The 25,831-nt window shown below is 41.1% G+C and overlaps 1 long non-coding RNA gene and 1 pseudogene across 1 annotated transcript; both read right to left on the reverse strand.

Moving 5' to 3' along the window:
• Positions 1-1,832: 1,832 nt before the first annotated feature.
• LOC115961009 lies at positions 1,833-6,772 on the reverse strand (annotated as a pseudogene).
• A 16,549-nt stretch (positions 6,773-23,321) lies between these two features.
• On the reverse strand, positions 23,322-23,707 carry LOC115961010. The gene is made up of 3 exons (XR_004085280.1): positions 23,678-23,707; positions 23,531-23,593; positions 23,322-23,357 (listed from the first exon to the last, which is right to left on the reverse strand). It is a non-coding gene; the product is annotated as an uncharacterized LOC115961010 (long non-coding RNA).
• Between the last annotated feature and the right edge of the window lie 2,124 nt (positions 23,708-25,831).

Below are 25,831 nucleotides of genomic sequence, written 5' to 3' on the forward strand. Positions count from 1 at the left end.
CTTAGCAAATCCACTCTTTGAAGTCCTCCAAAAGTAGTAGCTAATAGCCATTTAGGCCTATTCTTCAAAATGCACAACTTTAATGGTAAAAGCTTATGACAAGGTTGTTCAAGTTGGGGTTTGGGTTCCTTCTTGGTTTATTTATTCTATGGGAAGTTTCAATACTTGATTTCGATTGCAAAAATATTTTATTTCATTTGTTAGAATTTATATCTGTTATATTTAGTCATTCTGCTGTAGCATGTTTTTATCACATTTTCTACATCAGTTTTCCTGCTGTGGTATCTTTATTTGTTGTACTAGTTATTTTGCTGTAGCACCATTTTATTATATTTACCTTGTTAGCTATTATACTAGCTAAACCTTTTCTGCTGAAACTTTCTTATTCCTTTGTTATTACGTGTTTTACTTTTGACACAAATTAATCATTATCCTGCCATAAGTATATATACATACACATTGTTTCTCATGTTCTGCAAAAATATATTTTATATATGTATATGTGAATATATATAAGTGTATTTATGAATATATGTATGTATATATTTGAGAATATGCTAACTCATGTAAACTAACATTTACTTGATGGGTGTTTTCTTTGGGTTTTAGATTTGTTTATGTGCAGGAAGTAGAAAAGTATTTCTGCAGTAAGAAATGAAGAGTGGTTATTCACGTTGCAGAAAAATGCAAAAAGCTTTACTGCATAGTAGAAAACTTTAGGGTATGTTTGGTTGGGTGGATTTTAGGGAGGATAGAAAACAAATGGTGGAAAATAGGAGAGAATGAGAGGGAAGGGTGTTTGGTTGAGAGGGGGAGGGGGAGAGAAAAGTGGTGGGGACCACAAGTTCTCTCCTTCCCCTTCAAAATACAATCTCTCCAAATTTGAGAGAAAATTGGAGTGAAAAGTGGGAAAAATATTTGGACAAAATTGCCCCCATCTCTTTTAATGTTTCTAGCTTTTTTTTTTTTGACTTTTCCTTTCTCTGGTAATGCTTTGTTTTTGTTTTTGTTTTTTTTTTTCTTTGGTTTTGTCGGGATGTGTGGGTTCTTCTTCTTTTCCTTTTTTATTTTTTAATTTTTTTAAAATTTAAAATTTTATTATTTTTTGAGAAAACACTTTTGAATGATTTCTTGTGCTACTTTTTGAAATGTCCCTTTTCATTTATATACAATTTTTTTAAAAAGTATAATGTATTATTTTTTGTTTTATTTAAGCGGGACATGATGGTAAATTTATACAAATCTTATTTTCAACCAAACCAAAAAATTTTCCATCTCTTTACTTTTTCACCCTCTCAACCAAACACAGATGAGGAAAATTAAACACTTTTCCATTCTCCATCTATTTTCTATCCTCTCACTTTTCCATCCTTCTAACCAAACGAATCCTTACTGCAGAGCAGAAAGTTTTACTGTACAACAGAAGGTTTTACTACACAGCAGAAAGTTTTACTACACAGTAGAAAAGTCAGTCCTGTGGCAGAAACTAGAGGAAAGTTCCTTTTGCAGCAGAAATAGAGGATAAACCCACTTTGTAGCTTCTTCCCTTGGACTTTGGACTCAACGTTTGCACATAAACTGGCAGTGGTAGAATGATACTTTCGAGCCCATTCTGCGGAGCGTTAGGCCCAACTTCCTTCTTAGAAAAAGCCTAAACTAAGCGTTGTCTAATAACATCAAGATGCGTGTCTAAGGTACAAGAAATGTAAAAAAAACCCTCGACAGTCTTCTTACTTTGGCCGTAGTAATTAAATTTCCCCTCAGTGGGAAAATACAACCATGTCAATGCCACTCCTTAAAATTGTAAAAGATGCTTGTGAAATTCATTGGAATGAGTCTTCTAAGATTGGATAAAATTTCTTTTATACTTGAGTTTTTTGAGTCATTAGGATGGAAATTGAAAATTTCTGAGGTACGCTTACAATAATCGTATTTGATTATGATAAACATGCAATATACATAACTTTTTATAAGCTTAGTCCCGTCTTCAAGACTTCATTATCTTGAGATGATGCTTTGCTTGAAGTTTCCATGGCTATGCCCCTCTTGGATTTCGTCACGTCAACATTGTAAACAAAGTGCTTTGCTATAAGCAGAAAGAAGAAGAAATTGAGAACGTTGAGGATCGCCAAGAAAGCATAATAGTAATCTAAATGAGATGCATTTAGATTATCCAAAATCCAACCCTTGTGGCCATGCCTCTTGGTCATATCAGCCACTGTTTTTAAAAGAAAACTACTGAGAAATTGACCGATTCCCCAGGTACTAGTGAACTATGAGGTCCCCAGGCTTTTCATGCTTTCTGGAGCCTGGTCATAGAACAACTCTAGCTTTGCAACTTCCACAAAGGCATCAGCGATGCCCACCAATCCAAATTGAGGGAGGAAAATGAAAATAGTAAGAGGAACTGTATCACTTTTGCCAAATATTTGGTTTTCTCTTGCAACCTTGAGTCTCTTTCTTTCAGCAAGGCAAGCTGTGACCATGATAATAACATGCAACGTAAGGCCAATTCCTAGTCTTTGTAGTAATGAAATCCCTCTGGGGTTCTTTGTGTAGCGCCGAACTGTTGGAACGAAGAGGCGGTCATAGATTACAAGGCTTATCAGCATGAAGATGGTCACAAATGCTTGGAGACATGCTGGAGGGATTTCAAAATGAGGACCCATGCTCCTATTTAGGGTGGTGCATTGTTTGATAAAAAGTGTATTTGATTGAGCTACTATGACGCTTGGTATGATTGTTGCAATCAAAATTGGAAGCATTTTCATCATTTGCTTGGTTTCTTCTACTTGGGTCACTGGACATAACATCCATGGTGAGTCTGCCCTGGTCTTTACCGCTGCTTTGTCAAGGAATCTGCAGGCAATTTTGAGCAAGGTGGGGGATGAGATGGGGAACCAAAAGGGTCAAATAATGCAAGTATTTTAGTTCTCTTTGTATGATTTTTTGTAAAAACAAAAAATTTAGTAGGGGAGTTCTTTGGTTGATCAAATTCTGGGAACAGAATTTTGATTTTCCATATCATATTATAATATGTACAAATAGTATGTGCGTTATCAGAAAATATTTCCAACACAAAACAACATTTTTCCAAGTCTTGGTCAAACTTTTGCATCATTGTCCTCAAATTTATGCCAAGGATTTACAGTTTATAAGATGGTGGAGGTATGCTAAAATGATCTTTTAGTACTTTGTAGGTTTGGCAGTGTTAATAAAATTGAAGAATTAATACCTATTTAGGTATGCTGGAGGGTTTGCTTGTATATAGATCAAGAAAGTGTTAGAGAAGAGGGTGCCGAAGAAAATGCTAAACACCCACCAATTAAAGAAGGAGAGCTTGTGGAACCTTTCCTTGGGCTCAAAGTCATCAAATTGGTCTGCCCCCATGGTTGAAATGTTGGGCTTGGTTCCACCATTCCCAATAGCAAATTATGTATAAGGCAAAATAAAATATACTCACATGCAAAGATGAGGCTGGTTTGTTGCAGTCCACTGCTTTGACCTCATGACCACAAGATGGTGGTTTTAAGGTTGGCAATGAGACTGTTAGGGTTAAGAGGCACATTCCCTGTGTACAACAGTTAACGTAATACTTTGTTACCATGAGTGAACATAGGTAAAGAATTCTTTTATTCACTTTGAATAAATTAAACTAATGTATTGATGAAACTATCATAAAATGCCTGTATACTTTTAATTGTTAGGATCTTTAGGTTGTTGGCAAATTATATGATAAGTTTGGGTGTAATTTTGAAATTTAATTTTACAATGCAATTAATGTATTGTTGTGGATTTAAATTTGTAATAGGTTGAAGAGGTGACACTTTGCATGAATGAGCTTGGAGGGTCTAGCGAATTCACTTTTTGAAAAACAGTTGAGGCAACAATTTCGCCTCTCACTTTTAGGACATTTCACTTAAGTTTAAATTCCATAACTTTGAGAGAATTTAGTTATGACCCTCACTACAAAATGAGCCCTCAACCTATCTTTATAAGCCCCATTTTCCATGAATTTTTAAGACCCAATATTTCCATATTAAAGAGTTAGAGAAAGTCCTAAAACCCATTCCACATCTCTATCTTCTCCCTCTCCATTTAACCAATTTCATGAAAGAAGATCAAAACCATCACACACAAAGCAACCTTCAAAGTTCTTGGTGCTGATTGGTCTTGAGGTACCATTAGAGCAATCCCAAAATCACCAAGGAGACTTGGTCATTGCACTTGGAGGCTCAATTGCGGATAAAGAGATTATCAAGAAGAAATGATTCGAAGAATCGGTTGCTAGCAAGAGCTAGAAGCACTGTTTTAAAAACCGGACCGGACCGGCCGGTCCGACCGGTTCAACCGGGAACCGGGAGTCAATCCGGTCCGGTTAAATACCTCAAAACCGGTCAATAACCGGTCAACAACCGGAAAACCGGCCAAAAACCGGTCAAAAACCGGGGTTGAACCGGAAATTTAAAAAAAAACGGTTCTATGTCCGGTTCGGTTTTTAAAACCATGGCTAGAAGCTTAAGTACATAATCATTACTTAACTTGAAGGGTTTTGTGGATCGTTTGGTGCTAGAGATATGTATTGCAACTATTCTTGATTTGTGGATCGTTTGGTGCTAGAGACCCTAGAGAGTTTTTTTTTTTTTTTTTTTTTTTTTTCATCTGATTCTTGGGTTTTTCTCTTTGTAAGCACTTCATTGTTGTTGTGAGTGCTTGATTTCTTTTGTAATTGGGATTGCTATTGTGTTTATCTATTTTTACTTATGTCAATTATTGGTCAAGTATATTAACAATTGGGCTTAATTTCCATACTTAGCTTAAAATTGAATAAGCCATAAAATTTGGGGTTTAAATCAATACTATTATTTATTACAAACTTATGAAACACAATAGAATAGAAGGAGATGGGGGTAGATCTTATTAAATAAATAATCAAAGTAATAGTTTTGTGTAGCTTTTTCTTAACTAGGTCCTACTTTATTAAAGGGAGAGAGTTTAGGATTGAGAGGACTCTACATAATTTTGTAGTCTAATAGTATTACCATTTGATTTAAAAAAAAAAAAAAATTAATGGAGCTTATTTAAAAATATAACTCAACAAATTGACATCAAACAAGAATTTTCGCTCAATATATTCTTTTGGCGCCATATTTTGTTTCGGCTACTTGTTATTTATTTCTTTTGGGGGCCATAATCCAGGGACCTATGGAGAAAGGCTCTCAAATATGGGGGAAATAAGTGACTTTAAAAAATAAAAATAAAAAATTTAGAAAAACATGTATGAACTGTACTTATTTTTCCCTCCATTTATAAGAAGGCCTATGAATTAATATAAATCCATCCCAATTATCATTAAGTGAATTAGTTATATCAATCAAAAAAGAGTAAGTCATATTAGTAAAAATTTTAAAATTGTCACTTAATCTTTAAATTGTATTGAGCTGATCTTTGTTTTGGGAGGATTTTTTTTTTTTTGGGGGGGGGGGGGGGGTGGTGGCGGGGGTTGTTTGATTGTGTTTGTATAGATTATTGGAGTGCAGGATTGACATATTTACATGTAAAAAACCTAAGCATAAAAGTGTGGACTTGAAAATCAGTCCCAAAACCTGATGGTTTAAGGTTTTAGGATATATAAGTTAATAATGATGCAACACTCCGTACAGTCACAGGTATTATACTTGAGGCCCCAGTGAAGGCCAAAGTTTGCCTTCATCTAAAAAATATGTGCTAATCACATTAAAAACCATGTTGGATTCTAATAAGACAGTGATTCCCCACCATCAGAAACTATTACATCTTGCATGAGGTTCTTATTTCTTTGAACAATAATCACATACGTGTTCGATTGTGCACGGTGCATCATGCATGCAATAAATGTTAACATTGAGTCTTTTAAATGATCAATTTCACCTATTTTATTTCCTTCTCTCTTTAATTATTTAACAAAATTTAAAAAAAAAAAGAAAAGAAATATATTAATAACTTGGGATTCGAGATTTTACCAAGAGATAAATTCCTGATGCAATGACAAAAGTCCAATATCGGCCGAGATAAGTATCTGCAATGTAGGCACCTAAAATGGGTGTCAACCATACAGTACCAACCCAGTTGGTCACATTGTTTGCAGAGTTTACAGTGCCTTCATCATGGAGCTTATCTGTTAGATATATCACTAGATTGATGCAATCCCATAATATGCCATCCTCTCAAACACTTCATACCCTATAAAAAAAAAACATATACAAAAAAAAAAAAATTAAAATAGTGAAATTGTGAAGCATCCTAGGAAATTTTTGAAAGATATGTTATTCTAGGTGAATGAGAAATATTAATAGAAATAGACTTCAAATGCAAACAGTTGTGTTTGTTTACGATCTATATATGAGTTATAGTTTCTCTTTGAAAATATGTGACTATGTAAGCCTGTTTCTTAGTTTATTGGCTATGGCTAGCTAGGTATCTTAAATAAGAAAGAGTTAAATCTTTATTCAGCAACTTTTGAAGTTTGGCCTAGCTGAATTTGTCTCTTAATGGAAGGATAAAAGGTACAAATAAGTAAAAAAAAAAAAAAAAGGCTATATACATTACCTACAATGAAATAACAAGCTTTCCATCTCCCAGTCTTTGATCTTAAAACAGGTCTACCCTTGAGATCTACAGTCCCATCTTGTGTGCAATCCTCTCTTTCATCTGCAGGGCCTTTCTCTTCTACCATTGCCATCTTGTTAAAGAGAAGAAAATAGGGACTAATTGGGTCGTCTGGTTTGAAATCATGCGAGCATTTAGCTTTTAATAAAGTAATGTCGTAGCCAAGGACCTTTTCCACCTGTCATTGAACCACTATCTGACGTCTCTGGCTACATATAGAACCATTATCTAAGGCTTGTTTCTCAAAAAAGAAAAAAAACAAAAAGACCTTTTCCACCTCGAGATTCCAGAATCATATATTTTCTATTGAATTTTGCTATTATGTACCTTAAAGACACATAATAATTTTCATTTAAAAAAAATTTTTATCGAAGATTTAAAAAGTATTGACAGTTTTTTTAATTTTCAAGAAAATATTTCTAAAAATAAATGTGACACATTAATCGGACCCCTATTTTTTTTTTTTTTTTGGTGGTGATGTTAATTTGCCTCCAAAGATTCGAACTAGTCACTAGCGCCAATTATGAGAGTAAGGGTCCGTTTGGATATAGTTGAAAACTGAAACTAAAAATATTGTAGTAAAATAATTTTTAAATGTGTGAATAGTACCTTAAAATTCATTTTTAATGAAAAAGTTACTGAAAAGTGAGGTTTGTATATCCTGTAAACAGTGCACGAGACCTACTAATGTGCTGAAAAGTGGATGAAGAATTAAATATTACGGCTATTGTTTCTGAACAATAGCCATAACAGTGAAATTTGTCTCCTGAAACGCGTGTCAAAAAAAAAAAAAAAAAGTAAAACGCTGGAAACGCAGACGTGGGTAGAAATATTTTCTACCCAAACGCACACTAAGAGTGATGTTGACATGGTAGTAAAGATCATAAACTACAAAATAATAGAAATGGTTATTTTATTTCTAATGACATTGAGTTTAAGGATTAATTATAACTGCGAAGAGTTAAGGTCCGTTTGGATAGAACTTATTTTGCTGAAATTGAAAACTGAAAACACTGTAGCAAAATAATTTTTAAATGTGTGAATAGTACCGTGAAACCCATTTTTAATGAAAAAGTTGTTGAAAAGTGAGATTTGTGAGTCTCGTGAACAATGGGTACATTGTTCACGGGAGAATAGTCAAAAGTTGCGGCTATTGTTCATGAACAGTAATCGTAACAGTACATGAAGATCCTGAAACACGTGCAAAAAAAAAAAAAAAAAAGAGTAAAATGTAAATGTGGACGCAGAAGTGTATCCAAACCCACACTTAAGATCTGTTTAGATAGAACTTATTTTGCTGAAATTGAAAACTAAAAACTAAAAACACTGTAGCAAATAAGTGAAAACTATTTAACGCGTTTTTGGGTTGAAACTACTGTAGCGCGTTTTTTTTTTTTTTTTTAAAATTTTTTTATTTCACTCCTTTCCCAGTAACATTTTTTTTTTTTTTACTCCTTTCCCAGTAGACATTGATCTCTCTCTCTCTTCGATATGCACGAGGTGGAGCTTCCTCTCTTTTTCTCTCATGGAGTTTGGTCTTATGAAGAACTAATGTTTTAGTTTCTTGATTTGGGAACTCGGTGGTGGTGGATGGGTTGATTGGCGAGGGGTTTGATGGGTTGATTGAAACTCGGTGGTGGTGGATGGGTTGATTAGTGGTGGGTTTGCTGGGTTTGATCGGTTTTGTTTGCTGGGTAGATCCGTTTGATCGGTTGCGTTTGTTAGGTTTGATCGTTTGATCGGTTGTTGGGTTTGATTTTTTTTTTTTTCACATGGGTTTGATTTATATGGTTTTGGTTTTACTGTTTTGATCACTTGTTGGTTGATGGGTTTGCTGGGTTTCAAGAACATGAATAGTCATGTTCTGGGTTTGATCGATGAAGAACACGAAGAATAGTACATGCACACACCCAGCTTTCATTGAAACGGTGCGTTCAAGCTGATTTCATCTTGCGTTTCAGCTGGGAAGAGTTGCGCGTTTATTTTTATGCACTGTAGCGTGGGTCCCACGAAGTGTAAAATGCCGGAGAAACGTTTAGCTGGATCCAAACAGATACTTAATTCCATCATAATCAATTGTATTTTATTTTTGACAGGCCACATTATTTTGTAATCTGTTTACCAAATAGAAACTAAAAATGTCTTTATTGTCATTAATGTTTATTTTTGTTTGGGAAACACTTATCGGAACATGGATATGCTTTGATTATCCGAAATGATCAGATTGTTAATGATCAAACATTAATTTTCGTTCACAAATGACATTATAATAATATAAAAATAAAATAGGATAAGAAGTTGGTAGGAAAAAAGTCCATTTTAATTTTAATGGAGCTCTAGAAAGAAGTGTGACGCCACAAATGCATATGAGAACAAGGACTAAAATTGAAAATTAATATTACTTCTTAAATAATATAATTAGTAGATACTATTTTCAAATTATATATTATTAACATCTCAAGTATAAAAAAGACGTCCACCTAAAGGTCGAGTCCCTAAAACTCAGCCGATGATTTCTACGTGCTAGCAAACAAAACAAAACACACTTTATTGGTACTTTTCTGGTTGCTGTGCGTAGGGAGTTTTCTTGGGCCACGAAGTTAATGGGATGGTTGTTGTGTGTAAGGAGTTTTCTTGGGCCATGGAGTTATTGGGAGGTGAGGTCAAGTTTGATGTAAACTCTTCTGACACTTGTGTGTAGGAATGACAACGGGTCGGATTCGGACCGGGTTTTTCCATATCCGGACCCAACCTGCGGGTCAATACCCACGGCCCGGACCCGGCCCGTTTACTAAACGGATTTTCTTTCCGGGGCCCGGACTCGCCCCCGCCTGGCCCCGCGGGCTCCACGGGCCTCGTTGGGCCGTGGTACTTCAGGGCCCATTCTGTGGCCCAATAAAAAAAAAAAACTGTTTGCCTAATGTTGATTTTCTCGGCAACCAAACAACAGGAGGGGAAAAAGAACACTCAAGAAAACCCATTATTTTTTCAGCAACCAACAGATCGGAAAACCCTTTTCTTTTTCATTACAATATTTTCCCACATCAAAAGCAAAAACAAGATAGGTCTGAACAATAAGACCCTACAAAGTCAAATCAAACAAGTCAATCTATTCAACCAAAATAGCACTAAAACTGGAAATTACAAATTTGATTCTTTGAACAAAACGAACGATTTTCACTACAAAAGCAGGTGAGGGAGATGAGAGAGTTGCGGCCTTGTGAGGTGGAGGAGGGCCTAGCGAGGTGAGGGAGGAGCAGCGGCGCCTACAAGCTGCGGCAAGGTGAAGGAGCCAGGGAGGAAAGACCAGCGAGGTGGAGAACGGAGCGGCGCCGACGAGGCGAGGCGAGGTATGCAAGGAGCAGCGGCGCCGGAGAAGTGAGAAGCGGCGCCGACGATGTGAGCATGGGAGGCGAAGTAGCGGCACCGGCGGTCTTGCTTAAGTGAGAGTGAGGGTGAGGGAGAGAATGGGAGGCGGCTTGGGAGTTGGGAGAGAATGGGTCTGAGGGATTTGGGAGAAAAGTGAGAATTTATACTTAGGGTTTTTTTTTTTTTTTAAATATTATATATATGGGTTGGGTTCGGGCCGAGTATGCCTAATACCCGGACCCGACCCTAATGTTAAACGGGTCGGATAAAACCCGACCCATTAGGATCGGGTCAGATCGGATACCCGCGGGTCGGGTTCATTTTGCCATCCCTACTTGTGTGTCTCCTTTTCTATTTTTCATATATTAATATAATTCTATCACTTCTAAAAAAAAAATATATATATATATATATATATATATATATATTAGTCAAACATTATCAGTATTAGTGTGTAATGAGTTTTCTTGGGCCACGGAGTTAGTCGCAGGTGAGGTTAAGTTTGATGTAAACTCCTCTGACACTTGTGTTCCTTCCTTTTGTACTTTTCATATATTAATATAATTTTATTAATTCTGTCAAAAAAAAAAAAAAATTCAAACATTATATACAGCACAAATATATTTTCACGTGAATCAAGTCTTTTAAACTCCAATAAAAAATAGAGTTTTGTAATAATATCTCCTAATTATATTATTTGAAAAATAATGTTAATTTTCAATTTTGACCTGAGAACCAGTATTCTCCTTCAAACGTGGTCGTTCCTCTTATTCAAATTTCTTTCTTTTTTTTTTTTTTTTTTGATGGGTCAAATTTCTTTCTCATCCTTACGTAAGGCTTATATATTCACGAGAAAATGTGAAATTGCAGCTCTATTCTCAACCTATTCATTTTATTTTAAATTTAAATGATGCTAGCTAGCAGGATACATTATAAAATTAATTATATAACTTTCACCGATTGATGTGTAATAAATCATAAAAAAGAGTAGTAATTCAAATATTTATTTATTATATTTTAAAAATCTACCATTACCAATTTATATATATATATATATATAGTAAAATTTATAATATATTTAGTATTTTTCTTATACTTCTGGATAATCTAACTAAATACCGAAATTTTATATGAAGATATTTTTCGACGAGCTTTGCTTAGTAGACATAATAACATTTGCTTATAGGAGAGAAGAATATATTGCTATACGTTTTTTATTTATTTTTTATTTTATGGGATATTGCTATATATACATATGTGAGGACACAATTTGTGACGACCCATAATAGTATTGAGTTCGCACGTAAAAAGGGCCAAATAATATCATTTATAAAGCGTGGGTTTGAAAGGTTAGGCCTTGGTCACCAGACGGTGGTTTTTTCGTGGTGTTCATACATAATTAAATCGAGTTCGCCCTAGGAGTTTTTCTCCTGGAGGCGGGCTGGGAGACTCTGGTTTTTGGCCATTTTTTCCCAGCCTCCTTTTTGGTGCATTAACCTTCACATTATATAGTCTTTCTTGGTTGATCTTAGCCCTCCACTTGTTGATCAGGCAGGTGCCTACTTCTGTACTCGTCCCATCAGCTGTCCCTCCTTACTTTCTATTAGTTGCGATGATCGAAGTCACCCTGTCCAGGCATCTTTTCTCATTAACATGGTCAGGACGCTGGCGGGTGCATTTAATGCGGAAGGGATGTATTTACCCTGAACCAGTTTCACACCGTACCCCCATGTGGGTCCCATTCTATTCGCATTTCCTTCAGGGGGCCTTTTTTTTTTTGGGGCAGCCATCATCGAGACGTTGCTCTTCCCCTTGAAGTCCTGGAGTGCCGAGAACAGGGTCATTTTCGGCTGTTCCACTCGACACCTCGGCCTTTCCTTATTCGTCCTCGGTAAATACCTTCCTCGGCACGGGCCCCGGGCCCTAATAAAGCGTGGGCCGAATCACAAGTTCCCTGGCCCCACAATAGCCCCTCAAAATCCTGCTATCCGACTCCTCGGACGGATAGGAGGGTTTTGATGACATCAGATACCTGTCAATGCCTGTCAATCCTTGTCACCTGTTGGTTCCCAAGACTTTCCGTCTGCCCGAGACACGTTCCTGGAGCCCTTGGAAGGTGAAACGTGGCCTCATTAAATACGGGCGGCTTTGTGTTTCCCACATTCTACGGCATGATGAAGATCAAACGGTGGTGATTCCTTGGTCTTTATGGGCGGGAAAATTTGTGCAGTTACCCTAGGAAGTATAAATGATTTTTTGGAACGGATCTGTCTCTTCAGTTTCGCACTTAAGAGTTCTAGCGCGTATATCCTGGATTCATCTGAACTTTCGTCCAAACTCAAGTCTATCTCCAGCACAAAAAGCCTGTCCGAAGCGTCTTTCCTTTTTTGTGTAAGTTCCCTGCCTCCATTAACTCGTGCTTTTTCTTTTCTGGGTTTATTTTTCTTTGGTTCCCTTTCTTCTCCCATCGCTGGTTAAGTTTGTTTAGTAAATCATAGAGATGGCTAAGTCGAGACTGAGGAAATTAGTCGATACTGAAGAGGCGATGAAAAAGTTCATCGCCGATTACAGGATTCCTCCCAACGTAAGTCTGAGGCATTGTAAGATGGGGGAGTGGCACTATAAGAGGGAAACGGGCGAGGTAGTAATTCCCGTCCTCGCCTTTGTAGAGGGGGGTATGAGAATTCCTATGGGGCCGGTAACGAGGGGTTACCTCAGACACTTCCGATTAGCCCCTACCCAGTGCACCGGCAATATGTTTAGGATTCTGGGTTGCGTGGATGCTTTAAACGAAAAGATGGGGCTAAGACTGACCCACCATGACGTGAATTGGTGCTATAATCTCCAAAATTTGAAGGGGAAATCCTACTATATGAAGACGAGAGACGAAAGGGTTCGATTAATTCAATGCCTCCCTGATTCCAACAAGGGATTAAACAAGGATTTCCTTATCGTCTCCGGTGAATGGCATGATGGCAATCCGTGCCCCATAGTAGAAGGAGAACCAGGTGGGGTATAGGGAATGGAAGGGCGCCGACCCTTTGCGCCATTCTAATCTGATGTGGTTCGGTAACTAACCATGCATATGTGTTTTTCTTTTGCAGATCCACACGCTTATCAACGGCATTTTCACTTAGTTAACTGGGTGGACTTGGAGACTGTTCTACAAGTGGCAGTTTTCGTAAATGACGAAGATGGTCAAGTCCGAGCCGCTCACAAAATATTAGGGTACGCCCCCGTTCAGAAGTCATTTACCGACCATAGGCACGTGATCAGCGCCAGCCGTCCTCGGCTTTCAAAAATTACCGTGGTCAAGACAGGATTTTTAATCTCCGAAGTATCATCTGTCCCAGAGAGTATCCCACTGGTGGACCTCTCCTCATCTCATCAAGTAGCGGAGGACGAAAGCGAGTTAGATCAGCCCGGGGAAGGGTTTGGGGTATTTGACCTAGCCAACCAATCCGAGGATCCTTTTGGTGATATAGGTGACCCAGCCTTGTCCGAGGCGGAATTTTCATCAGTGGGCACATCTTCCCAAGCCGAGATGGGACTCAAGAGAAAGCCCCCGACCAGCTTATTCGAACTCCTCGAGGGTCAACTAGGGAAGGGTGCACAGGGAATGCCACAACCCAATGCTCCTTCCCCACCACCTCAGCCCCAGACTGTCAAGACTAGGTCATCCTCCACAAAGTCACAGCCACAATCCCCCCGCCCCAAATCTCCTGCTCCTTCTCAACGAGCTTTGCCTCCTCAGTCGGAAGGCACTGATTCAAAGAGAAAGAGGAGCCCCAAGGGCAAGGAAACCATGGATGGGGGAAAATCCCAACCTTCTAAGGAGAGGGAGGAAGCCCCGCGTGCGAAACAATTGAAGATTGGGCACCAAAGCAAGGGTAAATAGACTGAATCCCAATCTTCCCAAGGCAAGGGAAAGGGGATCGAGGCCCAATCCTTGCCAAGCACCTGGCTTCCTGCCCCAATACTTCACGGGGGACCACTACTGGAAACTGCGTCCATGAGGGACCTTGGAGATGGCGAGGGTGGCTACGTGGCAGACGCACTAGGGAGAACCATGCTACTTCCCACCGACGTGGATGAGCTGAAGAAAATGAGGATGCAAGAGGTCTTCCTCAGTACAAAGAGGTACTTGGGTATGGTAAGGCTCTTGAAACCTAAAACTTTATTAACTCTCACTCCCGGTTTGTCATTCACGATGTATTTATCTCCCTTGACAGGCTCTCCAGGCCACCTATAGGACGGAGGAAGAGGTGAACAATCAGAGTACGGCGGCCGAGAATGAACGCTCCAAGCGCTTACTGGCCACGCGGACTCTCAAAGCTTCTGAGGACGACCTCGCCAAGGCCAAGACTGCCCTAACAGACGCTATCTGAGATAGGGATAGCCTAAAAGAATAAGTCAAGCCCAAAAGGAAAAATTAAGCTAAGCCCAAAGTAGCAGATGCAGGAAACCCATGAAGGAATAAAAAGGCCCAGGGGATCTTGAGGCCCAGACGAAGAAGCATCCAAAAAAATAAAAAAAGAGAACCACGGCAAGGGATAAGAAGCAAGGATCCTCAGGGACCATCAAGAGGTGCGGATCCCTTCAGGCACAAAGACAAAGGAAGACTAGGACAGCTCGAAAGAAAAAAGACAGAAGAAGAAAACAAGAAACAAAAGCAAAAAAGAACGCAAGCGCCAGTAGAACCCAGCGACCTCTCATGGCACAGACAGAAAAAGCCTTGGGGAACCAGAACGGAGAAGCATACAAGAAAGAATGATAACAAGCGGATTTCAAGTTGGCAGAACAGGATTCCGCCCAGATGGGAAAAAAAAGGGAAAAGTGGAAAAATGCCAGAAACGGGGATGCTGAGAAGGGCATACCTCAGCACGTCCCAAAGAAGATGGACAACCAGGAACTTTCAAAAGAATCAGAGCTGAAAGAAGGAAAGAATGAGAAAAAACGGAAATGGGACTTACCGAGATGATGGCAACAGGACGTGCTCTGTTTGCAAAAGGGTAAAACAGGGGAACCAACGGTTCCCCGGGAAGACCAAAAACTCCATTATAAAAGGAAGGGATGGGTTGTGAAGAAAGGGCAGCGAAAAAAGAGAGAGACACAAAAAAGAAGAGATTCTCTAGAAAAACTATCAATAAAATCTGTGGTGAAGAGAAAATATTAAGGGAAAAACAAACATTACTTCCCGGTATCCTGTCAAAGCCACTATTGCACATACTCGGATTCAACGAGAATCAAACTTTGCAAGTTTTAAAGGCTGAAATAGCCATTCAAGACTGTAATTTTTGAGCTTGATTGAACCTTGTATCACGTCTTAGTGAACTTTCTGTAATCAAACAGACAATATTAATGAAATATGCTTCGTATTTCTCAGGATCCTCTCAGCATTAATTTTTATCGCTTTGCTAATCCTGTTTCTTTCCTTCTGAATTTACCTTGTTAATTTCTTTTGGCATTCCTTAATACGAATATCCTTGCTTGTTATTTTTTTACATTGTCAGGAGCATCCCCTGTATTCCACTTGATTCTTAAACAACTCGTTAGCTGCGGTGAGTCAAGGCCCGGTTCACCAAACCCTTTTTATTTAGGCCCAGGATCCTTGGGCCTGAGTGTCACGAAAAAGGCACTCTCACATTTTGGCGACTCCACTGGGGACTGGGCAAAGAAGAAGGAAGAAGCAATCCCTTCACAGAGTATGCCTCCAAGACAAAGAAACAGCAAAGGAACTAATGTGCCACCTACGGCCTCTGAGCCCGTAGGAGAAAACGAGGTAGCTTCCAGGCAAGGAGGCGGGATACCCCTGGTAGAACAGGAGGTTGTGTTAGAACAAAGACATGCAAGGCAGGAACCAGACCTCATGGCTAGGATGACAGCAATGTTAAAGGATCTGGAACAAGAAGTTTGTCTTCTCAAAGAGGGCAGGACACAGGAAATTAGAGACAATGTTCCCCCTACTGGCCACTAAGATGGGACGCAGCCAGAAGGAAGGTCAGCAGTGGGAGGAAGAGCCAACCCTCAGTACTTAACACTGGCAGATGTCAATGCCCTCCTGGAGCAAGAAAGGGAAAAACTCTCAAGGATCCCCAAGCAATTCTCTCGAGATCCCTCGATCCCTTCAGAACTTCTTGGCAAACCATACCTTAAGGGGTACGAACCCCCAAAGTTTCATCCTTTTGATGGAAGAAATGGAAGTGCCGTGGAACATGTGAGTAGGTTTGTCCACACTATGGGCCCCTATGCAGGAGACAGAGAATTATGTCTAAGGGAGTTCGCCAAGTCCTTAGTGGATAGGGCATACACTTGGTACACCACGCTGAGACCCGGGTCCATCAAAACCTAGGATGAGATGATGGAAAAATTCTGCGCCAAATACTACCCTGGTGAAGACAAGATAACTTTCTAGAATCTGCAAATGGTGAGGCAGAGACTTGGAGAGGATCCTGTCCAATTCATTAAAAGATTTGAAGATGTGTCCCTAGACTGCTATGAGGACCATGAAGAAAAGGAGCTCGTGGAAACCTGTGTAGCCAACATGCTTTTCAATTACAGGCTTAACCTTGAAAATCTATGTATCACACAGTTTGCTGACCTGCTACAGAAAACCAGAAGGACGGCGTAAACCATGAGGACAAAAAGGCTGCCCGCGTTCCAAGCTATGACAGCATCAGTAGGAGAGAAAAGGAAGAGACCAGATGGGAAGGTGTTTGAGGAACCACCAGTGATCCCATGTACAGCTGAGGAGTTAAGCCATGTCTTAGACAAATGGATCGGAGATGGGGTTGTTAGGCCATTCACTGTGTCCAGGTCACCAACTGAAGAAGAAAGGAAGAATCCTTTATTTTGCAGAATCCATAATTATGTCAAGCACTCCACCAAGGATTGCTGGACCCTTCGCAGACTCTTCCACAAAAAGTTGAGAGAAGGAACCCTGGAACTCACTCAGAAGGAGCCAGAAGTGCAGAGGAACCCCTTGCCTAACCACAAAGGAAAAGGGGTGGTAGCAGTAGTAATACATGGGAACCCGGTAGAAGTAGGAGAATCTGAAGGATCCTTCCACCCGAGCACAGTCAGGACCCTCTAGAAGAATCCTAAGTTCAGGTCACTATTCAATCAATTAGGATTCGGACCAGAAGCAAGAAGAGTGGCCACTGAGTCTCTCATGAGCATAGCAGCAGATTCAGGGATGGAATGCTTTACAGTAGAGTCACATGCTAGTCGAGCTTTCTTGGAGACAACCAATGCAATAACCTTCACTGATGAAGACATGGAGATTGAGCACCCAGACCACCATAGACCCCTTTATCTAATGGCCACCATAAACAGCGTTCAAGTCAGAAGAGCACTGGTGGATACGGGGGCATCACTCAATCTCATAGCCTTGAGTACCCTGGAAGCTGTGGGCTTAGTTGACAGAAGGATCCTGGGGGCTCCCATGGAAATAACAGGATTTGGAGGATCGGTGGAATCAACAAAGGGATACGTGCAGCTAGCCTTAAGGGTAGGGCCAATAGTAGCCCTGACAAGGTTTCACGTGATTAATGCAGAAGTTTCTTATCATGTGTTGCTGGGACGCCCGTGGCTTCATAAACATCGCCTTATTCCATCCACGTTCCATCAATGCATTAAAAGGAGACTGAATGGGAGGCCCATAAGGATCCTTGCCAACCATAATCCTTTCAGCCAGGGAGAAGTGAATTTTGCAGAAACGATGTTTTATGATGAATTGGAGCCAGATGTTGAGAACCCCGCCCCGAGGACCCCAGGGGCACCTATCCTAGAAGAAGAAGAAGGAGGGAGGGGCACCCGTGACCTGAGGAACCTTCTGGAAAGAAAAAGACAAAAAAGGGAGCCCAGCTCTTCAGGATCCCGAGAATGTGTGGTGGTGCGGGAACCTGGGGGGAGGCTAATCTATTGTTTGTGAAGGTGTGCGGGACCTGAATGCATTGTGCAGGAAGGTCCCGGACCACCAAGCTGCATGATGGCCCAAGAAGAAATTCCAGAGGAACCAGTTAAGGAGGCCCAGATTCAGCCTGAGGAAGAATTAAATGAAATAGATTTGGGGATAGAATTGGGATCCTGAAAGCCTGTCTTCATCAGCAGTCAATTGGTGGCGCAAGAAAGAGAACAACTGGTAACCTTGCTTCAAAAATACAGAGATGTGTTCGCATGGACCTATGATGAGATGCCTGGTTTAGACCTAGGGTTGGTAGTCCATTCTCTTAATGTGGACCAAGGGATGAGGCCAGTAGTTCAACCGGTTAGGGTCTTCCACACTGAGGTAGAAGCTCAAATAGTTCAAGAGGTCAAAAAATTGCTAACAGCTGGTTTTATCAAACCCATCCAATACCCAAAATGGCTTTCCAACATTGTACATGTGAAGAAGAAAAAGGGTCAGATCTGTTGTTGTGTAGACTTTCGCAACTTGAATAAGGCATGTCCTAAAGATGAATTCCCCTTGTCCAATATCGACCTCCTTGTAGATTCAGCTGCAGGAAGCTTAATGTTCTCATTTATGGATGGATATAGTGGGTACAACCAAATCCGCATGGCTGCCAAAGATGCAGAGAAGACGGCATTCAGAACTCCGATTGGGAACTTTTACTACACTGTAATGCCCTTTGGCCTCAAAAATGCGGGGGCTACGTATCAGCGGACCATGACAGCTATTTTCCATGACATGATGCATGAGGAGATGGAAGATTATGTAGATGATATTGTGGTCAAGTCAAAAACCAGAACAGGACATTTCCAAGTACTTGAGCAAGTCTTTGAAAGATGCAGGAAGTACAAGTTACGTATGAACCCCATGAAGTGTGCCTTTGGAGTGTCTGCTGGAAAGTTCCTTGGGTTCCTGGTACATCACAAAGGCATAAGTGTGGATCCAGCCAAGGCCATAGCTATCGCCACAATGAGAAGACCAACTACTGTTAGGGAACTCAAAAGCTTCCTGGGAAGGGTCTCCTATATTAGGAAATTTGTGCCTGGTTTAGCCTCAGCTACAACAGGTCTATCCAAACTGTTAAAAAAGGGGAATGAATTTACCTGGGGGATGGAGCAGCAGGAAGCTTTTCAAAGAATTCAGGGCATCATGAATCATTTGCCCACCCTCCAGGCACCAGTACGTGGGCGACCTCTGCTACTATACTTAGCATCGAACTCCCAGGCAATAGGAGCTTTGCTGGCACAAGAAGACGACCAAAGGAATGAACAGCCTGTATATTATGTAAGCAGAACACTCAAGGATACCGAGACCAGGTACCCCAGAATAGAGAAAGCCTGCCTAGTGATCATTTATGCGTCCCAAAGGCTAAAAAGGTACTTCTCAGCTCACCAAATCCTTTTGGTAACCAAGTCACACCCCATAAAAGCACTCCTGCACCAGCCCCTTCTCACGGGAAGAATAGTACAATGGCTAGTGTTGCTCTCTCAATATGATATAGGCATAAGAACTCCCAAGACTGTCAAGAGCCAGGCCATAGCAGATTTGCTAGCTCAATTCCCAGGAAAGGAGGAAGGCCCGCTGAGCGAAGAAATCCCTGGTGAGGTAGCAGTAATGGAGATCCCAGGGAAGAAATGGACCATGAGGTTTGACGGGTCGGCTACAGCAACTTCAAATGGGGTAGGAATTGTACTAAGTTGTGAAAATAGGGATATCATGCCCTTGTGTTTCAAGCTTGGTTTCTCATGCTCTAGTAATGCAGCTGAATATGAGGCATACTTAACCGGGTTGACTATAGCACTCAGCATAGGAGTGAAACATATGAGAGTATTGGGAGATTCCAATCTTGTAGTCTCCCAAGTGAAAGGTGACTTCGCGTTACGGGAACAAAGCTTAGCAGCCTACAGGACTTGGGCACAAAGGCTGGAGATGGAATTTCAGACCTTTAGCATAAAGTACACTCAAAGAAATGAAAACAGGTTTGCTGATGCGCTCGCCACCCTGGGATCCCAAATACCATTTAATGGGAGAGATATGCTGATAAAAATAGGAAGGCAGGAATATTCTATTGTAAGGATCCTCCAAGGGATGTACCCCAGAGAGTCCAAACAGTGGGACTGGAGGGACGAAGTCAAAGAAAAGATGAAAGAGGCAGGGCCTAGAGGGACCATCAAAGAACTAATGGATTACACTCAGATAGAAGGAGAATTGTATAGAAGGCTGCCAGGAGGAATATTGTCCAGATGTATCACCGAGAAGGAAGGAAATTCGAAACTAGAAGAATTGCACGCCCAAGCATGTGGAGTTGCAGAAAAGGTCAGCCTATATAGAAGGATGCAACGCATGGGGTATTACTAGCCAGATATGGACAAGGAAGCAGCAATTATACAGGAGAAATGCCAGGGGTGTCGTTTGGCAATTGATAAAGAAGAAAGCTACGCGGTGTTTATTGCAGAAGATTGGCGGGTTCCTTTCATAGGATACCTGGCTCAGGGGATCCTGCCAACCGACAGGAAACTGGCCCACAAGCTCAAAAAGCTAGCAGGTAGGTATTTCCTGCAGAATGACATCTTATTCAAAAAGGGATACCATGGGGATCCCCTAAGGTGCCTAGGACCAAAGGAAGCCAGAGAAGTAGTCAGAGAAGTACATTCTGGAGATTGTGGAAGTCACCCGGGGAAGAGGAGGCTGTACAAGCAGTTATTGTTGTTGAGATATTATTGGCCAACGATGAAAAGAGACTCTGAGGAGCTGGTCAAAACATGTCATGCTTGCCAAGTCCTGGGAGATGCAATTCACACTCACCCAAATGTCCTACAGGATATGACGACACCATGGCCTTTTCACACTTGGGGGCTTGATCTCATAGGGCCTATAAACCCTCCATCCAATGGTTATATATGGATCCTGCCAGCCACTGAGTACTTTACAAAATGGGTAGAGGCCATCCCTTTGAAAAAGCCACTGGAGCAGCCGTAGCAAATTTCATTCGAAACCACATCATTACAAGGTTCGGGATCCCCAGAAGATTGATCAGTGACAACGGAACCCCATTCATAAACAAAGATATGAAGGGGTTAACTGAAGCATACCACATCAAGCATGGGAGATCTACCCCATACTACCCACAGGGAAACGGCCAAGCTGAAGCTACTAATAGGGTAATGTTGAAGATCCTTAAGAAAATGAAACATGAGTATGGAGGGAAATGGAGTGACCATCTGGCAGATGTACTTTGGGCGTGTAGAAGCTCTGTAAAGACAGCCACAGGATTCTCCCCATTCTCCCTGGTCTATGGAACAGAAGCCATCAGCCTTGTGGAGTTAGTCATTCCTACACCGAGTGTAGTTCTGGAGGAAAATCAAGGAGAAAGTGAGGACACAAGCAATGAAAGGAGGCTAGCAGATCTGGAAGGGGTAGAAGAAGAAAGAGAGCTGGCCAAGAAAAGAAGCCAGAGGTACCAGCAAAGAATGACCAGAGCATATGCACAAGCGGTACGCCCAAGAATGTTCACTGAAGGGTAATTAGTACTAAGGATGGCGGAACACGTGAGGAGGAACTTGCCAGGGCCTTCCAAGTTCACCCCAAAATGGGAAGGACCCTACATCATTAGTGCAACTCATGAGAGTGGGTATTATTACCTTACCAAAGAAGATGGGACAGTCCTGACAAAACCCATAAATGGGAAATGGCCGAAACAATACTATGCATGAGGATGAGGGGATCCCGGTACCTCAGGATCCTTTGACCAGCTTCACCATCTGCTAAGTTTTTTTTTTTTTTTTTTTTTTTTTTTTTTTTTTTTTTTTTTTTTTTTTATTTCAGCCTTTATCATGAATTTTGGTCTAAAATGATTTTGTTCAGGAACATATGATAGATTGACACTTTGTGGTCAATACTGCACTAAATGATTTTTTCTTTGTTCCTTAAAAATGACCATATTTTAATAAAGTTCCTTTTTCTCCAATATTTAAGTCTTTCTTTAAATACTGCAAAGACCAAGTTTGGATAGATTTGAGGAAGGATACCTGAGTAAAAAAAAAAGAAAAAAGGTATGTAATACCCTTTTACATATGGCCCAGGATTCACCCCACAAATAATTTTAGATACCCCACAGACAGTTCCAAGTGCATAGGTCTAGGATCACAGATAAAAGTAAAGTATCCAAGATACCTAGCCTGGCACTTGGCAAAAGAGGGGAACCTGTCAAAGTTCATGAACTGGGACCATATCTCAAAAAAAAATATAGGAAAAGATACCAGTGTACCCAGTTCAGTACTTGCATAATAGATTACCGGGTACCTGGACCAGAACTTACAGCGAAGCTTATGGAAACCATGGTCCAGGACTCAGGAAAGAAAAGAGAAAAGTCATAGAAAAGAAAAGGCAATATATCAAAGAGAAAGGCAGATTCACATACTAAGAAATGAGAAGCAGTTTTGAAACACAAAAAAAAAAAGAAACAAAGAGGAAAGCAATGTTAAAAAAAAAAACTTATACAACCCCAAATTGTTTAAGTAAATCTAAAGTAAGCTAAGGAATGAGGCCGGCCAACAGGGAGGCATCCGGAGAAATAACAGGCACAGTCGAAGTAGAAAGGATCCTCTACCGCTTGACCTTCAAGTCTTGTAAAACCTTGTGAGCATGAGCCAAAACTTCCTCAGCAGCAGCTATCTCGGTGTCTATGCTCTTGGATGATTGCCTCTAAAACATCATATGAGCCAACAGACACAAGTGATCCAACAAAAAAGACAAATTAAACTTGGCCTCCAGAAGGTCTTGGACCACCCCTCTCCACTCCAGAAGTTTTTCTTCAGACAAAGAATCTACAGAAGAATTCCTCAGGGAAACCAGCACAGCACATAGCAACTCCATCAAAATATTACCCAGAAAAACGCCTCCCCTGAAGCCACTGGTGAAATCCCCGTGACTCTTGAGAAAACTCTCTAACAGCGGCAGGCCTTCAACAGGAACAGAAAAGCGCAGGAAGCTGCCATAAGAAGACCCAAAAGCATGGAAATGGCTAGCAGGAAGACTGTTAAATTCCAAGAGATCAAAGCGAGTCAAGAAGGAGGAAAGCCTTGAATCAAGATCTAAGGCAGCCACTTTCGAGGCGTCCCCCATTGCTGTGTCACCACTTGCAGAGACTGGAGGACTTGTAGCCTTTCGCTCTGACTGAAGATCAGCAATTCGAACGAATCTCACAATTCCTTCAGGGATAACAGGCTCAGAATCTGTAAAGCCTGTATCAATATTCAGAAAAAAAGAAAAGGAAGAACAGATTTAGTCTTAAAAAAAAAAAAAAAAAAAGAGAGAGAGAAGGACAAACCAGTACCGGCTTCTTGGGGCAGAGCCTCTTCTTCCTGATCCCCTGATTTCCCCGAAGATTCTGGGAAAGAACATAAGGCAAGTTGGAGAAAGGATGAAGAACCAATGGCAAAATGGCTAAAGGAAGGAAGAGATGCAGGGGGCTTCGCCATTTTTTTTTTTTTTTAAAAAGAGAAGGGCGAAGGGAAGGAAAGAAAGGAAAAAGGAAACACAGTGGGAGCAACTCGCACTCACCTTCTGAACTTTCTGATTCTAAGGAAGAGGCAACACTGGGAGCAGACTTCTCACTGGTTTGACCTAAAAGGAGAAAGAAAAGAAGGAACTCAAAAAACTAGAAAAGAAAATAGAGATGTAACGCTATTTCAAAGAAACGTGGCTCACCTGTTTGTTTGGATAAAGGAGTGTCTCCCAAAGCGCCTTTATCTGACAATGTTTGAGGAAATATAGTCCTGATGGGACTAGGAGTGCGCTCAAGATGGGGACTTTGAGATGTAGGGATCTTAGAGGCTTTGGGATTCTGAGAATCCTGGGAACCCTGCATTGGTCGCTCAGTTTCCTCAGCCAGACCACCAGTAGGGGGCTCCTCCCCCACAGTAGGAAAGGCAACAAAAAGAGCTGTGACAGTTTCCTCTCCCAAAGTCTTGCCAGTCATAGGAGGAGATACTTCCACCTAAAGAAAGAAGAAAAGGAAAAAGCAGTGCCAAGTGAAAAATAACGGGGTAATGCTAACAACACAGTGCCAGAACAAAAGGAAGAAAAAAAAAGGGGGGGCACACGTACCACGTCATCACCAGAAGATTGGCTTTTGCCCTTCTTGTAATCAGACTTGCGTTTGGACTGCAAAGGAAACCACCACTCATCAGCAAAACAGAAAATAAATGCAACAAGGTGAACAAGTGAAAAAGAGAGAAGAAGGAAAGAAGTCTTGCCCTTCTCTCTCTCTCTACAAATTCTCTAGAAGTCTTTTGCTTACTACGAGTATGCCCAGAGGGTCCTAAAGGAGGCTGGGATACAAAGCCAGAGGATCCTAAAGAACCATGGATTGAAGCAGTCACAGGAACCTGGGAAAAAGAAGACTCTACCTTGGTCTTCTTCCGAGTCCTTGAAGCCAAAGGTTCCCTGACATCCTTACCTTCCTGAGATGCCAAGTGTGTTTGAGATTTCCCAGTTTTTCTTCTTTTCGTCTCAGAACCTATCTCCACACCCCCTGTACTTTCATCAACATCAACAGCTTTCATTTTCTTCGACCTGACATCCTTACCTTTACTCGGAGCAGTGGCAGCACCTATTGTCTCCACTGCACCTTTCTTGATGGGCACTCCAGAGGAAGTGCCAATGACGAGACTATAACCCAGCCAAGTCTCAGGAAAATCCTGTGCATAAGTCACCCAGCCTCCCCTGGAGGCATGCCATTCTGCAAACCCGGTCTTGCTGCTCATAGCAGCAAAAAAATTCCCAGCAGTAGGAAGGGATAAACGCATATTGGATGTCAGAGCAGAAACAATACTAAGATTTGGGGTTTCCCGAACTGTACTGGAGCCAACATAGTCAACGAAAGACTTCTATACTCTTCTCCAATAACTGGTATAGCCACTAGAAGCAAAGACTCCTCTCTGGGAGTTAGGCACTGCAAATTGGGGGCTCCTCCGTGACCAATAAGAAAAGGCCTGCAGCCTCAGGAAAGGATCCAAAGAAGGAAAGGACGGCACCACGTCCTTAAAAACTGGAGGAACGTCCTGGTCAAAACCAAATTGTCGAAGCACCCGGTGTGCTGAATAATGGGTATATTTTGGGCCACTCGAAGAAGGCATAGGAAGCCAAGAGGGGCTAATGCAGGCAAGATAAGCCAGACTGCCCTCATCACCACGGCGCAAGTCAAAGGTATTACCTGTGGAAGATAAAAAAAGAAGACATTGCAGAATCACACGAAAAACCAGGGCCAAACTCACGAGGGGATCTCCAATGTAAGTTCCCTGCTTGGTCAAATAACTCCACAAGATTGAGGCCACCACCTTTCAAGCTAATCCAACGAAAGATGATGGGAAAAGCATCAGTAGAATTGCCACAAAGACCCTTCACTATGTCAGGGGATCCTTGGAATTTGTCCTTCACAAATTTCAAATTCCTGCACTTGGCCAAAGTAGCTGCAGAACGGTCCCACATGAAAATCTGAAGGATAGCACAGTGAAGAGATGAGGTAATCACATAACAAGAATCACCATCGATCTCATCTCCATGAAGCTGGTCCAATTGAGAGTAAACATGACCCAAAAACAGAGGGGCCAAAGGATATTGGGTACCCCGAGCCAACTTGATTGCTAACGGAAAAAAGGAAGACTTAACTCCGTACCCAGGAAACTCACTAAACAAGAACTTGCTAAGCCAAAAAGCCAGAAAATCGGCCCACCTCACTTCCTTATCTTTCTCACGAGAGAGGGTCATCACCCATCTCCCCATCCTAGCCGGCTTACCACCAGAAGAGGCAGCACGACCACCAAAATGACCAAACAATTTATCTTCTACCACGAGATCCTC

Source organism: Quercus lobata, chromosome 9 (assembly GCF_001633185.2).
Source record: "Quercus lobata isolate SW786 chromosome 9, ValleyOak3.0 Primary Assembly, whole genome shotgun sequence".
Classification (NCBI taxonomy): Eukaryota; Viridiplantae; Streptophyta; class Magnoliopsida; order Fagales; family Fagaceae; genus Quercus; species Quercus lobata.